At 38.0% G+C, this 17,477-nt stretch overlaps 1 non-coding gene across 1 annotated transcript; it reads right to left on the bottom strand.

The window, feature by feature from the left end:
* Positions 1 to 3,866: 3,866 nt before the first annotated feature.
* On the bottom strand, positions 3,867 to 3,973 carry LOC127099658 (small nucleolar RNA R71). Its single transcript, XR_007794137.1, has one exon. It is a non-coding gene; the product is annotated as a small nucleolar RNA R71 (small nucleolar RNA).
* Positions 3,974 to 17,477: the final 13,504 nt, after the last annotated feature.

Below are 17,477 nucleotides of genomic sequence, written 5' to 3' on the forward strand. Positions count from 1 at the left end.
ATAGCTCTGGCTAATTCTTGGAGAGTTCTATTTTTCCTTTCTACCACACCATTTTGCTGAGGAGTGATGGGAGATGATAACTCATGACTAATTCCCTCTGATGCACAGAATCCAACAAATTTGTTGTTCTCAAATTCTTTCCCATGATCACTTCTGATTCTAATAACCTGACTTTCTTTTTCTCTTTGAAGTCTTAGACAAAGATCTTTGAAGACTTCAAATACATCAGATTTTTCTCTTATAAAATTGATCCAGGTGTATCTGGAGAAGTCATCCACCACTACATAAGCATACTTCTTTCCACCAAGACTTTCCACCTGCATGGGTCCCATCAAGTCCATATGGAAAAGTTCCAACACTCTGGAAATGGTGTCATGTCTGAGCTTCTGATGTGACATCTTTGTCTGTTTTCCAATCTGACACTCCCCACAAACTCTTCCTTCATCGATCTTCAAGTTTGGAATTCCTCTGACAGCTTCAACAGATATAATCCTCTTCATTCCTTTAAGATGCAGATGGCCCAATTTTTGATGCCATATCTTCACTTCTTCTTCTTTGGCTAGAGTACACATTGAAGAATAACCAGTTTCTTAAGAACTCCATATATAGCAGTTGTCCTTAGACCTGACTCCTTTCATGATCACTTCATTTTCTTTATTAGTAATCAGACATTCAGTTTTTGTGAAGTTTACAGTTAGACCTTGGTCACATAGTTGACTGATGCTTATTATGTTTGTAGTCAGTCCCTTCACAAGTAGGACATTGTCAAGGTTAGGGACTCCAGGGCAGTTTAGCTTTCCAATCCCCTTGATTTCACCCTTTGCTCCATCACCAAAGGTTACATAGCTGGTGGCATGAGGATGAAGGTCAGTTAGCAGGTTTTTGTTTCCAGTCATGTGTCTGGAGCACCCACTGTCAAAATACCAGTCTTCTTTGGCTGAAACTCTGAAGGAAGTGTGAGCTATCAGGTTTGTAACACCAGTCCTATGAACCCATTGTTTTCTGTTGGCAGGTATGTGATGTTTGGGTCTAGGTTGATGATGAGAAGGACTAGGATAGCCATACAACTTATAGCATAATGGTTTTATGTGGCCAAATTTTCCACAGTAATGACATCTCCATTTTTGATGTTTTCCTTTCTGCTGTCTTCCCTTATGATGTTGTGACATATGATGTGACATCTTTGGTTTGCTGCCAGTGTGACTACACTCAGGTTTGGATTCATTGAACCCCAGGCCAGACTTGTCTCCTGCCATTTGTCCAGTCTGGAGAATTTTGTCTAAGGTGTCAGATCCATTGGTTAGCATTCTGACATACTTTGTCATCTCATCCAGTTTGGAATTCAAGAACACTGCTTCAGTCTTCAACTTAGAGATGGTTTCCAAGTGTTCTGCCTTCTCATTCTCCAGTTGTGTTATCACTTTCTTCTGACTTTCAACTTGTTGACACATTTCTTCACTTCTGTGACACAACTTTTGATAACATGAAATTATATCACATTTTAGGACTTAATTCAATTAAATTATATTATTATTTACTTTAATTTATTTCATTTTATCAGATATTACGCGGTATTTCCTTTCTATTTATCTCAGGTATCTATTTGAAGCAAAAGTAAAAAAAGGAAGAAAAGGAGGTGCAAAAAGAAGTTTTTGGAAACAAATAGCAAAAGCCCAGCCCAAAGAAGGCACAGGCGTTGTGCCTGTGACGAGCGTCACAGAGCCTGTGACGAGCGGCACGCTGTATACATGCCTGTGACGAGCGTCACACATGGTGTGACGGACGTCACACCATTCCCCTACATTTTTTCCTTCAGAGACGTTGAGTCCTATTTGCACGCTGAATCCTATTTCCACGCCTATACCTCTGTTACGTGAAGACCCTTTGACGTGGACTACTTCTGAAGACCGTTACGGAAAGTGCCAATATAAATACCAGCTTTGCAAACCCTTCCTCGGTTCCACGCTCCCAGACAGTTTTCCAGTTTTAGTTTTTCTTTGCATTTTTTTTCCAGCAGCTTAAGCATATTCCTTATAGTACCTCTTTTATAATTGTTATATTGTTTCTTTAGCAATTCTATTTTCTTTTCTAGCACTTAATTAATTTTTCGCACAATAGTTTCTACACCGGGAACTATTGTGTACCTTTTGACGGATCTAACCTTACGTTAGAATCTAGTTTTTTTATTCCTTCGTTTTATTTTTCTGCCTGATTGAAGAACTCAAGAACAAATCCAACCGGTCTGTGGTGGAGTGTTCAAGACTGCTATTTAATTATTCAGGTTCTTTATTTATTTGTTGAATTTATATATGCTTGTTTTTACTATTAATTTATACTGTTTGCCTGCGATGAGTCTGTTTATGCATGATATTTATTTAAGTCTGTTTAGCATGTCTGGCTAATTTATTTAGGTATCGGTACGTAAAGTAAGCGGAATGAAGGAATCAAAACTAAGTTGGTTTATTTAAGTTTAAAATTAAAATCACTCTTTTTACAGTCTCAATTTACAGGTTTAATAACAAAGTTTTTGTACGAAAGTAAAAGACATAAAGAAGTTAAAATCAATAGAGCGAGAGTTTGAGGTTTTGACTGGACAGTGTAAATTGGACATTAATTCTAGATCAGGGCGAGAGCAATTTTTAGAGTTAATTAAATTCTAACCTTTTTCAAAAAGTATTTTTAAAGATTGAATGTGAGGGCGAGAGTTAAGCATTTGAATTTAATTATATAACCTAAGTCAACAGAGCGAGAGTTTGAGATAAGGGTGTTTAAACGATTAGTGTTTTCTTAAAAGAGTTTCTACGGATTCTATTGTTTTCAAAAAGTGGTTTTTGACTTAACTATAAGTGACAGCTACGTTAATATAAAATCATAGTTTATTCAACAGAGCGAGAGTTTGAGATAAAACTTTTAACCAATAGCGTTAACTGAAAAGATTTATTTTTAAAACCAAGAAACCAATAAAGAATTGATTCCCTAATTACGACGAATTATGTACCGATATCCGCTTTATTGATATTTAATCTAGAATTTAGTTTAGTTTTAGCTTTTTCCCCCAAAAATCAAAGTATTACCTGCCTTAGCTTTACGAAGTAACCTTAGATAACGGTATATCGATTCATAAGTCCCTGTGAGATCGATATCTTTTAAAACTACGCGATAGAACTGTGCACTTGCAGTTTGTACCCCAATTCGACTCATAAAGTCGAGCGATCAAGTTTTTGGCGCCGTTGCCGGGGACTTTTATTTAGTCGATATCGTAACTCTCCTGTTACGCTGTAGAGACTAAGGCTTTTCTTTCTCTTTTCTTTCTTTCGTTGATTTGTATGCCACGCACTCGCTCACAAGGCGAGCCGCTCAACTTACGAATCAACGATATCGAACTATATCTCCGAGTCTTACGACGAATTCGGGAATATCATGCTGCAAACAATCTACCTCCTGTAGAACTTCTTGATTTCAAAAATATTTTCCCTTCGATACCCGAGATGGCAGAACCAGCTCGTGCTCTTAGAGATTACGCCGCTCCATCGCAAGATGAACCACATTCAAGTATTGCTCCACCCGCAATCGAAGCAAACAACTTTGAACTCAAACCTTCACTGTTGCAGGCAGTGCAACAGAACCAATTCTCTGGAAATCCTACCGAGGATCCTAACCTTCATTTATCCGTATTTGTCCAATACGCTAATACTGTTAAAGCTAATGGTGTCACTTCAGAGGCAATTCGACTTCGTCTTTTTCCTTTCTCACTAAGAGATAGCGCTAGAAGATGGCTTCAATCTCTTCCTTCCAACTCAGTCACCACATGGAACGAGTTGAAGAAAGTTTTTCTTGCTTGATATTTTCCGCCAAGCAAAACAGCTATGTTAAGAGCCCAAATAAATGGATTTAAACAGAAAGATAACGAGTCTCTTTTCGAAGCATGGGAAAGATACAAAGACATGATGAGACTTTGTCCACATCATGGTTTAGAAGACTGGTTAGTAATTCATACATCTATAATGGTCTCCTGTACAACACGAGGTTAACAATAGATGCCGCCGCAGGTGGTGCACTAATGAACAAACCTTATGCTGACGCTTACCAACTTATCGAAAGCATGGCTCAAAACCACTATCAGTGGGGAACCGAACGAACAATGGTGGAAAAACCTCAAACGAAAACTGGCATGTACGAGATAAGTAACCTTGATCATGTTAATGCAAAAGTGGATGCTCTGGTCCAGAAAATTGAAAGTTTAAATGTATCACCTCCAGCCACCGTAGTTGCCATAACTCAGAATTGCGAAGTCTGTGGAATCCAAGGTCACACTCCTGCAGATTGTCAACTCCTAACAGGAATCCAAGCGGAGCAAGTAAACTATGCTCAAGGAAGCCCCTACTCGCACACCTATAACTCAAATTGGAAGAATCATCCCAACTTTTCATATAAGAGTAATAATGCTCTATATGCACCTGGACAATCTCCAAATCAAGCCCCAGCTATACCTCCGGGATATCAGAAGCCGACCCCATCTACATCTAACAATAACGCCCCTAGGAAATCCAATTTGGAAATCATGATGGAAAACTTTATAGCTTCTCAACAGCAAACCAATAAAGATTTCTTAAACCAGAATGTACACACTGGCGAACAAATTAACCAACTAGCAAGTAAAGTAGATGCCCTGACTACTCATAACAAAATGCTGGAAACGCAAATATCACAAGTAGCTCAACAACAAGCGCTTACTGCTGCCCCAACTGGTACATTTCCTGGCCAACCCCAACCTAACCCAAGAAGCCACGCTCATGCAATTATACTGAGAAGTGGAACGGAAGTGGAAGGACCGTCTGACCCAAGGATAGAAAACCAAAACTCTAAAAGGTCAACTGAGGAAAGTGAACCTAAGGAAAAGGCAAAGAGTAATAAGGAAACCGTAGAAAAGAAGGAACCTTATGTACCTCCACCACCTTATAAACCACCTATCCCTTACCCTCAAAGGCTTATTAAAACCAAAGATGCGGGCCAATTTAAAAAATTTGTCGACCTACTAAAACAATTAAACGTCACAATTCCGTTTATAGAAGCTATTACGCAGATGCCCTCATATGCCAAGTTTTTAAAAGAAATTCTTTCTAATAAAAGAAAACTTGAAGATAGCGAAACCGTTACACTTACTGCTGAATGTAGCGCTATAATACAGAATATGCCTCCTAAACTTAAAGACCCAGGTAGTTTCTCTATACCCTGTCACATAGGAAAATTTGTCATTGACAAAGCCTTATGCGATTTAGGAGCCGGTATTAGTGTTATGCCTTTATCCATATGCAAGAGACTTGAAATGGGAGAATTAAGACCAACTAAAATGTCTGTGCAACTAGCAGATTGTTCCGTAAAATATCCTGTAGGAATTCTTGAAAACGTTCCAGTGCGCATAGGTCAATTCTACATTCCAACGGATTTTATAATTATGGATATTAGAGAAGATGAAGTTACACCCATTATACTGGGAAGACCGTTCTTAGCAACTGCCGGTGCAATCATAGACGTAAAACAAGGACGACTCACTTTCGAAGTAGGAGAAGAGAAAATTGAGTTCATTCTTTCCCAATTTTTGAAAGCACCTGCAATAGAAGATACATGTTACTTCATGGATATCATCGATGAATGCATAAAAGAAACGGAGTTAGAAAAGGACAAATCATCTGACTATCTTGTAGAAGACAAACTTAACCAATGTTTAGCAATAACACCGGACCCTACGCAATGCCTTAAGAAACCAACCTTAGACCTGAAAACACTTCCCAAAAATCTGAGATATGAATTCCTAGACTTAGAGCTTGAACGACCAGTGATAGTTAATGCTGACCTAGGAAGGCTCGAAACAGAAAAACTCCTGCATATCTTAAGAAAATATCCAACCGCACCAGGTTACAACATCACCGATCTTAAAGGAATAAGTCCTTCTATTTGTATGCACCGCATCATGTTAGAAGAAGACTGTAAAACTTCTAGGGAACACCAAAGAAGACTAAACCCGATCCTGAGTGAGGTAGTGAAGAAGGAAATAACTAAGTTATTAGAGGCAGGTATCATATATCCTATATCTGATAGCAAATGGGTTAGTCCTGTACACGTAGTACCAAAAAAAGGAGGTATAACAGTCATTGAAAATGAAAAAGGAGAAACTATAACCAAACGAATCGAATCGGGATGGAGAATGTGCATTGACTATAGGAAACTAAACAAAGCAACCCGAAAAGATCATTTCCCTTTACCATTCATTGACCAGATGTTAGAACGATTAGCAAAACATTCACATTTCTGCTATCTAGACGGTTACTCAGGTTTCTTTCAAATACCAATTCACCCTGATGACCAAGAAAAGACAACGTTCACGTGCCCTTTTGGTACCTTCGCTTATAGACGAATGCCGTTTGGCTTGTGTAATGCTCCTGCAACTTTCCAAATATGCATGATGGCAATATTCGCCGATTTTCTAGAAAACATCATGGAAGTATTTATGGATGACTTTTCCGTATGCGGACAAAGCTTTGAAGAATGTCTTGAAAACCTAGAGAAAGTTCTAGAGCGATGTGTAAAAGTAAACCTAGTACTTAATTGGGAAAAATGCCACTTTATGATACAAGAAGGAATTGTTTTAGGACACATCATCTCAAATAGAGGAATTGAAGTAGACAAGGCCAAAATAGAGGTAATCGAAAACCTTCAACCCCCGAAAACTGTGAGAGAAGTACGAAGCTTCTTAGGACATGCCGGTTTTTACTGACGATTCATTAAAGACTTCTCTAAAATAACTAAACCGTTGACCGGATTATTGATGAAAGATGCTGAATTCATATTCGACAATAAATGTTTAGAAGCATTTCAAACGCTTAAACAAGCACTGATCTCCGCACCCATAATGCAGACACCAGATTGGAATGAACCATTCGAAATAATGTGTGATACCAGCGATTACGCTGTAGGTGCTGTTTTAGGACAACGAAAGGATAAAAAGCTTCATGTTATATATTACGCAAGTAGAACTCTAGATGAAGCACAAATGAATTACGCCACAACCGAGAAAGAACTTCTAGCAGTAGTGTTTGCGCTAGATAAATTTCGTTCTTACTTAGTCGGAGCCAAAATAATCATCTACACTGATCACGCTACTATCAAATACCTCTTAACTAAAAAGGATGCAAAACCTAGACTCCTAAGGTGGATCCTATTACTACAAGAGTTCAATTTGGAAATCAAAGACAAGAAAGGAACTGAAAACGTAGTAGCAGATCACCTCTCTAGACTTGAGAACCTTGAACCGGAAAGAACAGCAATTAACGATGATTTCTCGTACGATAAGCTTATAGCTACTTTAGAAGAAAATAACGCTGATAAACAGGTAGAAACTACCTTAGCAATATCTGTTACACCGTGGTACGCTGACCTCATCAATTATTTAGCTGCCGAAATAGTTCCATCTACCTTATCCTACCAACAGAAGAAACGATTCTTCTATGACATAAAACATTATTACTGGGATGACCCCTTACTTTTTAAAAGAGGTCCCGATGGTATTTTCCGTCGGTGTATACCCGAAGAAGAGGCAGAAAGTATAATCCAACACTGTCACTCCGCTCCTTATGGTGGACACGCAAGTACATCCAAGACCTGCTCTAAAATCCTACAAGTCGGTTTTTATTGGCCAAGCATATGGAAGGATGTGCATGTAGCTATTAAGAAATGTGATAGATGTCAACGCACAGGAAACATATCTAGACGTGACGAGATGCCACAAAAGGGCGTTTTTGGAAGTAGAGATTTTCGACGTGTGGGGAATAGACTTCATGGGACCTTTTCCATCCTCTTTCGGCAACAAATACATACTCGTGGCAGTTGACTACGTATCAAAATGGATTGAAGCTATAGCTTCCCCAACTAACGACACACGAGTAGTAACTAGACTCTTTAAGAATATAATATTTCCAAGGTTTGGTGTCCCAAGAATAGTAGTCAGTGATGGTGGATCGCATTTCATATCCAAAGTACTCGAAAAACTACTGCTTAAGTATGACGTAAGACATAGAGTAGCGACACCTTACCACCCTCAAACCAGTGGGCAAGTGGAAGTATCTAACAGAGAAATCAAACAGATACTAGAAAAAACAGTCGCAACTTTAAGGAAAGACTGGTCATTGAAATTACCAGAAGCTTTATGGGCATACCGAACTGCTTACAAAACACCCATAGGGACAACCCCATTTAAGCTAATTTATGGAAAATCCTGTCACCTCCCGGTAGAATTAGAACATAAAGCCTATTGGGCTATTAAAATCTAAATTTAAACTATAAAGCCGCCGGTGAAAAGAGAATCCTTGATATAAGCGAATTAGAGGAACTCAGAAGAGACGCTTACGAAAATGCCAGAATTTACAAAGAAAGAACAAAACAATGGCATGACAAGCGAATATCGAGGAAAATCTTCAAACAAGGCGATACAGTCCTTTTATTTAACTCCAGACTAAAGTTATTTCGGGAAAACTACGATCTAGATGGTCAGGTCCTTTTCAAATCACCAATGTTTTTCCCAGTGGAGCAGTAGAAATTAAAGGCAAATCTATGGAACCATTTACCGTAAACGGGCAACGTCTAAAACATTATCACTATGCAGAAAACAATGAAGATTCGCAAGTCTTGCACTTAGACGAAATGCCTCCAGAAATTATAGATTATAATTGATTGTTTTTATGTCGAGCTTGCGACATTAAACAAAGCGCTTAGTGGGAGACAACCCACAATTATTTTATTATTTCCTTATTCTATTATTATTATTTTCTATTTCTTCCTTAATTATTCTTTTAATTTTTGTTTAGTATTCATTCTTAATTTATCTTAATTTATTAAAAACTTTTCTCTCTTTCGGCATTTGGCCAAATCCTGACTAAAACTCTTGTTTTTCTTTTCTCTAGCTAACACTAACCTGATGGGACATATTGATCGTATGGGTATCAAATTCAGAGGAACAGCTCAGAAACAAAAGTTTGAGGAACTAGCCACGAGAGAGATGCTACCTAGCCTGTATGCTGATGACTGGGCAATGACTGCCCTTGGACTAAGACAAAGTGTCCTGTATTTGCTGAATCAGATAGGGTGGGAAACCGCTCCTATCCGTAGACAATCTGTCACTTACCGGAGACTGACTCTAGAATTCCTTAGTTCTCTGATCTATCTACCCAGCCATGGAAAAGGAATAAGCAGAGGTTTTATACAGTTCAGAATGTTTAACATGGAGTACCAATTTAATATTCAAGATTTTACCAACCTTTTAGGCTTCCCTACATCCTTTGACACATTCACAGTGAGCCAAGAGGAACTTTTCGAATATAGAGAACTCGAACACTTTTGGGGTAACTTGACTGGAAATGACGATCCCGAGGAACATGAGTTTCTCTCTGGAAACATACATAATCCGGCCTTTCATTATTTCCATAAGATCCTGACCCACACCTTATTTGGGAAGAAGCCAAACAGTACCACAGTTTCACGTGATGAACTCTTCATCATATTTTGCGCTTCTCAGAACCGTCCAGTAAACGGTGCCACTTTTATGTTAGCAAATTTGGACCACCTTATCCAAGATGAGCGAGCACCAATTCGAATAGGCGGTTTGATAACTATGATAGGTAATGCTATTGGATTACGTCAGCCTATGCTTGACTTAAGCCCTTTTTGTGGCATTACTACTATGAGTATACCCTTCCTCTTCAACACTTTGTTTATAGCAAACCTAGGGTCTGATGAGTTTGAGCTTATTATTGATAACCAAGTTCTTTGCCTATTCACCATGCCCGATCCTAAGACTAGTGTTCATAACCGCAACAACTGGCTCTACAACCTGAACGAAACCCCCTCTCCTGCTAGATCCACTAAATCCATCCAGGACTATGAGATTTGTGATGACTATGAGATTTATGATGACCAGATTCCTTATGCTGAATCAGATCCTCAGACACCATCTGGATATTATGATATTGATCCTCCTCCTCAACTCGCTCAGACCGAAGAATCGACAATACCCAACCTTAGACATCATATGCCCGGAACTGATTATAACACTGCCATGGAAGCTTTGATGTCAGAACAAGATGCCCTCAGAGAAGAATTCACTAGCTTGAGGCACGAATTTCTGGGATACATGAACAGTATGACAAACCAGTTTCACGAGTTGCTATACCGTGTTAACTCCTTTGCTCCTCCGGCCAGAGATCGTGCAGATGGATAGAATTTATTTATTTTTCTTAGTTATTTAGTCTTAAGTTAGATTAATTATTTAATGTTATTTCAAATTATGTTCGTATTTGTTTCTCTTTCGCACTTTTTGTTTTTCTCCATTGTTACATTATGATTATTTTATTGAAGCTATTTATTCATTTTATTATGTAATATCTATTATGCTCTCTACTGTTGCTGCCTACATGACTTATTAAAGAACAATATATTTATGCATCATTGTGCAAAGTAGAATGACGTGCAAGAAAATTAAATAGCAAAATAAAATAATCTGGAGCAAAAAAATAAATAAATAAATAAATAAATAAATTACCAAGTTATTCTGAAGAACGCTGTGTGACGAGCGTCACACAATCTATGACGGACGGCATGCCAAGTACCTGTTACGACCGTCACGCCCCTGTGACGAGCGTAACACCTTTCTGACTAGGTGAACGTTACAGTGCCGTTGGAGACGAACGTTACACCCTTTCACTTTTTACCTTCCCCATTTATTCCCATTAACCCACACTTATTCACTTTTCAACCACCTCCTTTCCAACTTCCAAATTCTTTTCCTATAAATACCCATCAAAACCCCCCTCCATTCACCACAATCCACTCTCTAATATCAAATACATTTCTTTCCTTTATTACTCCTTTAAATTCATTCATCAGTATGGCGGGAAATCAGAATTTCGGAAATATCATCTTCCGATCCGGAGATGAAAACTATCAAAGGGAGCAATTCGAGCGCTTTCAACAGCGAGGCGTCATCTCTACCAGGTATCCTGATTCGACTTGTTTACAACAATTAGGATTACTTCAAGGTATCGAGTGGATGCTCCGCCTTGCCGATCTAACCTTTCTATGCACGCATAATCAACCCACCTACCCATCCCTAACCTTAGAATTCTTAAGTTCATACACGTACAACACTCCAGCCGGTGAGGACGAATTCTTAACCGGTACCGCAACCTTCCGTATGTTCAACACCGAGTACTCCTTAACCCAAAACCAATTGAGTACCATGCTACAATTTCCCACAGAAGGTCAAGTCTACCCCAGAATCCCTCCTAACCTAAATTGGAGCACAGTTGCTGCTTTCGACCTCTTTAGGAAAATATCCGGAGTAGATGCCAACAACTGGGAAGAGCTCCTTGTTTGCCATATACATAACCCAACTATACGGTACTTTATCCGTATCCTACAAAACACCGTTTTTGGAAGACCGAACAACAGCAAGGTCAACGCAAAGGAACTTTTCTTCCTCGAATGCGTCTTCGAACCGCAGGCTAAGGTAAACGCCGCCTCCTTCCTATTTCATCATATCCGCACCTTATGCGCTAGAGGCCGTCAACCTTTTGTAATTGGTGGATTAATAACCACCATAGCACTTGGCTTAAACCTAGGGGACCGACTCCAAACTTTAGAATCTTTACCTCCCCTATTTATGGATATAGGCTACTGTCGATCCAGCCGCCTAATAAAGAACCGAATAGGCGGAAAATATTACCTTATGGTGAATAACCAGGCCGTCCCAAGCGTTGTTCTCCCCAACATTTCCCTAACCGATGTCACCAATCCCAACCGCCACCTCTATGATCTGAATGCTCCCGAAGCTACCGAGCCTTCGCATACAAACCCGTCTGCAGACGAGTTCGAAGAAATGGAGCAAGGTGATAACGCTCCTGAACAACAATCAGTCCCGCTCAACCCTTCCGATACTGCAGCTGGCCTATCCTCCCGACGTCGTCGACGAAGAAGGCCTGCAACCAACGACGACATCATGGATGCCATTGATGGTATGCAAGCACATAATCTCGAAATGATGCAAATGATGCGCCAAATGCAACAACAGCAGGCAGAGAGGAATACCATAACCGATCAGCGGTTCACTGAGTTGTTTAGCAGGTTCGACAACTTAGACTTACGTCAGCGATCACCAGGCCCAAGAACAAGAGGCGGAAGGCAACCTTAACTTTTCTTTTTTCCTTTCTTTTCTGTATTTCATTTCTTTTCCTTCAAACATTGAGGACTATGTTTTATTCAAGTATGGGGGGGAAAACCATGTTCTTTCTATCCTCCATTTTCCTTTTCAAGTATGTACCTTTCTTTTCATTGTTATTTCTTTTCATTGTTATTTCCCTTATATAAAAAAAATATATATATAAATATATATATATATATATTATATATATATATATATATATATATATATATATATATATATATATATATATATATATATATATATATATAAATAAGAATAATTTATTTTAAGTCAAGTCCCGAGTGTGAAAATTTCGTATTATCTATTCCCCTCAATTTTCTTGAGCCATAACAGAAATTAAACACACCCAATAAGTATAAAAGTTGCTTATTTTATAAAACTTGAGTGAAATCAAGACAAAAATTATTACCATAACAACGCTCTAAGAACCTCAACATGTTAGATCAGGATAAGTACCTATTATACCAATCCCTTGAACTTTTAGTTTTATAGTAACCCCGAGTAGTTTATACGAGAAGTCAGCACCATCTTAATAGCAAACTACGTGGAGAGCCGATGAATATAAGTGAATGATTCCCAAAGTATATATATATATATATATATATATATATATATATATATATATATATACATATCAGGAAATGCATTAATTAAGTTAGGTGATCCTTACCAGATCATTTAATCTAAAAGTTGCAGATCATACAAAAGCATAATACGAGAGATCCATTATGAGTTGGTTCAGTAGGTATCTGGTACTGAACTTGGTAGGGCGGACTACGGTCCGATCCCCCGCAATTTGCAATGGACTGAATAACGAAGTTATCCGACTTATGTACCAGAACTTCTAGCTGAAAGGGGATCAAAATCACTAACCGGTTACTCCACTATGTGCGCGAAAAGATAAAGGGCTTAATGTGATTTCGCTAGAATGAAAACGGGTGAAATAAGAGTAAAGGAACTAGGATAGCTATAATGGCATTACTTGAACTGGTTTGCATAAGGTGAGGTTATCTGAGGTTGTGACGGTGGTTGTTGATGTCAAGATTAAACTCAAGTTACTTCTAAACAGGGTTTACATGCAACCTAATACGAATTGATGTGTGTTTTGAAATTTCATCTGGCTAAATTTTTTAAAACAAGTTCTATACCGTATTTTGCTTGAGGACAAGCAAAGATCTAAGTATGGGGGAGTTTGATAACATGAAATTATATCACATTTTAGGACTTAATTCAATTAAATTATATTATTATTTACTTTAATTTATTTCATTTTATCAGATATTACGCGGTATTTCCTTTCTATTTATCTCAGGTATCTATTTGAAGCAAAAGTAAAAAAAGGAAGAAAAGGAGGTGCAAAAAGAAGTTTTTGGAAACAAATAGCAAAAGCCCAGCCCAAAGAAGGCACAGGCGTTGTGCCTGTGACGAGCGTCACAGAGCCTGTGACGAGCGGCACGCTGTGTACATGCCTGTGACGAGCGTCACACATGGTGTGACGGACGTCACACCATTCCCCTACATTTTTGCCTTCAGAGACGTTGAGTCCTATTTGCACGCTGAATCCTATTTCCACGCCTATACCTCCGTTACGTGAAGACCCTTTGACGCGGACTACTTCTGAAGACCGTTACGGAAAGTGCCAATATAAATACCAGCTTTGCAAACCCTTCCTCGGTTCCACGCTCCCAGACAGTTTTCCAGTTTTAGTTTTTCTTTGCATTTTTTTTCCAGCAGCTTAAGTATATTCCTTATAGTACCTCTTTTATAATTGTTATATTGTTTCTTTAGCAATTCTATTTTCTTTTCTAGCACTTAATTAATTTTTCGCACAATAGTTTCTACACCGGGAACTATTGTGTACCTTTTGACGGATCTAACCTTACGTTAGAATCTAGTTTTTTTATTCCTTCGTTTTATTTTTCTGCCTGATTGAAGAACTCAAGAACAAATCCAACCGGTCTGTGGTGGAGTGTTCAAGACTGCTATTTAATTATTCAGGTTCTTTATTTATTTGTTGAATTTATATATGCTTGTTTTTACTATTAATTTATACTGTTTGCCTGCGATGAGTCTGTTTATGCATGATATTTATTTAAGTCTGTTTAGCATGTCTGGCTAATTTATTTAGGTATCGGTACGTAAAGTAAGCGGAATGAAGGAATCAAAACTAAGTTGGTTTATTTAAGTTTAAAATTAAAATCACTCTTTTTACGGTCTCAATTTACAGGTTTAATAACAAAGTTTTTGTACGAAAGTAAAAGACATAAAGAAGTTAAAATCAATAGAGCGAGAGTTTGAGGTTTTGACTGGACAGTGTAAATTGGACATTAATTCTAGATAAGGGTGAGAGCAATTTTTAGAGTTAATTAAATTCTAACCTTTTTCAAAAAGTATTTTTAAAGATTGAATGTGAGGGCGAGAGTTAAGCATTTGAATTTAATTATATAACCTAAGTCAACAGAGCGAGAGTTTGAGATAAGGGTGTTTAAACGATTAGTGTTTTCTTAAAAAGAGTTTCTACGGATTCTATTGTTTTCAAAAAGTGGTTTTTGACTTAACTATAAGTGACAGCTACGTTAATATAAAATCATAGTTTATTCAACAGAGCGAGCGTTTGAGATAAAACTTTTAACCAATAGCGTTAACTGAAAAGATTTATTTTTAAAACCAAGAAACCAATAAAGAATTGATTCCCTAATTACGACGAATTACGTACCGATATCCGCTTTATTGATATTTAATCTAGAATTTAGTTTAGTTTTAGCTTTTTCCCCCAAAAATCAAAGTATTACCTGCCTTAGCTTTACGAAGTAACCTTAGATAACGGTATATCGATTCATAAGTCCCTGTGGGATCGATATCTTTTAAAACTACGCGATAGAACTGTGCACTTGCAGTTTGTACCCCAATTCGACTCATAAAGTCGAGCAATCAACTTTCTGTAGGTAGTGGCTAACTCATCAAAGGTTACTTCATCATCACTTGAGTCTTCATCAGAACCCCATCTTTCAGTCAAGGCAGTCACAAGATTTACAGACTCTTCTGTTTCAGTTTCATCAGACCAAGTAGCAGCAAGACTCTTCTTCTATTTCTTGAGGTAGGTCCCACATTCAGCTCTAATGTGTCCATACCCATCACATTCATGGCACTGAACTCCTTTTCCTTCTTTGGACTTTTCATCAGATCTTGTTCTTCTTCCAGCATTATTGGACCTACTGATGTAAGATGAGATGTTCTTGACATTAGACTTAGACCTTACATCCATCTTTTTCAGAAGTTTGTTGAACTGTCTTCCCAGTAATGCTACATCATTTGCCAGATCTTTATCAGTATCTTGACCACTTTCTTCCTCTTTCTCTTCAGTGTTTGACATGAAGGTTATGCTTTTGACTTTCTTTTCAGATCCATCACACATTCCCAACTCAAATGTTTGGAGGGATCCAATTAGCTCATCCACTCTCATATTGGAAATGTCTTGAGACTCTTCTATGGCTATCACTTTCATGGAAAATCTCTTAGGAAGTGACATGCGTATTTTCCTCACTAGTTTTTCATCTGACATCTTGTCACCCATGGCTCTTGAGGCATTAGCAATTTCAAGGATATTCATATGAAATTCATATGAAATTCATGAATATTTTCATCTTCTTTCATCCTCAAATTTTCAAACTTGGTAGTGAGCAGCTGCAGTCTAGACATCTTCACTCTAGAGGTGCCTTCATGAGTGGTTTTGAGAATATTCCAGGCATCTTTAGCCACCTCACAATTGTTGACCAATCTGAAGATGCTCTTATCAACCCCATTGAATATAGCATTCAATGCTTTAGAGTTCCCAAGGGCTAGATCATCCTCCTCCTTGGTCCATTGTTCCTCAGCCTTCTTATCAGTTGTAGCTTCTCCCTCCTTAGTAACAACTGGATGTTCCCAGCCTGTTAAAACAACCTTCCAAGCCTTATTACCCAAAGATTTTAGGAAGGCTACCATTCGAGGTTTCCAGTAGTCATAGTTAGATCCATCCAGAATAGGTGGTTTGTGAACAAATCCTCCGTCTCTATCCATAGTACCAGAAAGTAACGTCCCTAGATCTCACCCAGAACCAGAGCAAGATGCCTGCTCTGATACCAATTGAAATTTTGGTATCAGATATGAGATGTCGAAGGTAATGTCATGACACTAATATCTGAACAATACAAACAGGATAAAAGATAAAGAACAGTAATGCAAGAGACACAAGCAATTGTTAACCCAGTTCGGTGCAAACTCACCTACGTCTGGGGGGTACCAAGCCTGGAAGGAAATCACTAAACAAAATTAGTTCAAAGACTCTCAGTAAACAACTTCAAGTTACAGGCTTTTCACCTAATCTCTACCCGTGTGACTTCTACCTAAGAACTCTTAGATATGAGATCCTACTCACTCCCCCTCAATCACAGCAGTGATGTCAAACAAGAATTACAATGAAAAGAAGACACTCTTCAAAGACACATACTTGATCTTGCTTAAAAGCTTCAATCGAGTAAACACAAACTCATGTTTCAAAGCTTAGAGTGGACAAATTACAACTCAAAAGTCAGTCCAATTCAATCATCTATGGATGAATGAATGGCTCACAATACACACAACCACACAAGACTAAAACCCTTATTCTCTCTCAATATTTCGTTCGTTATTTCTTGTGTATAAAACCAGATATTCCATGCCCTATTTATAGAATCGTTTGGCTGGGCTTGGACATCACAAAACCCTAAAACTATTTTCCATTCATATCTTCTCATGACAGCTGATTATATCTTGTTGGAAAATAAGTCAATCTGGTTTTAATTACTGATTGAGGGCGCGTTCAATCATTACATCAATCACATATAGATTAGCATAAAAAATGCAATCACATAATACATAACATTTAGACTGAATGTTTTGTATACAGATGTTATGACATCGGGTCTGACATCTCAGTAAAATCCTGCATATTCACATTTTAAACACCCTGCAGGTACATGTTATCTTATGTCAAGACAACACTTGTGACAACTTGTGAACACTCTAGGTTTTACCAAAATTGCTGCCAACACATAGAACCAACATCTTTTCAACTCTAAACTTTTAAATCTTGTCTATGATATCCCCTTAATATCCTCCTCATTATTTAACTTCAAAATCTCTCTCTCATTTTTAAAACTTCTTTGTTTGTGTTTTTCAACTTAGA

Source organism: Lathyrus oleraceus, chromosome 6, assembly GCF_024323335.1.
Source record: "Lathyrus oleraceus cultivar Zhongwan6 chromosome 6, CAAS_Psat_ZW6_1.0, whole genome shotgun sequence".
NCBI lineage: Eukaryota > Viridiplantae > Streptophyta > Magnoliopsida > Fabales > Fabaceae > Lathyrus > Lathyrus oleraceus.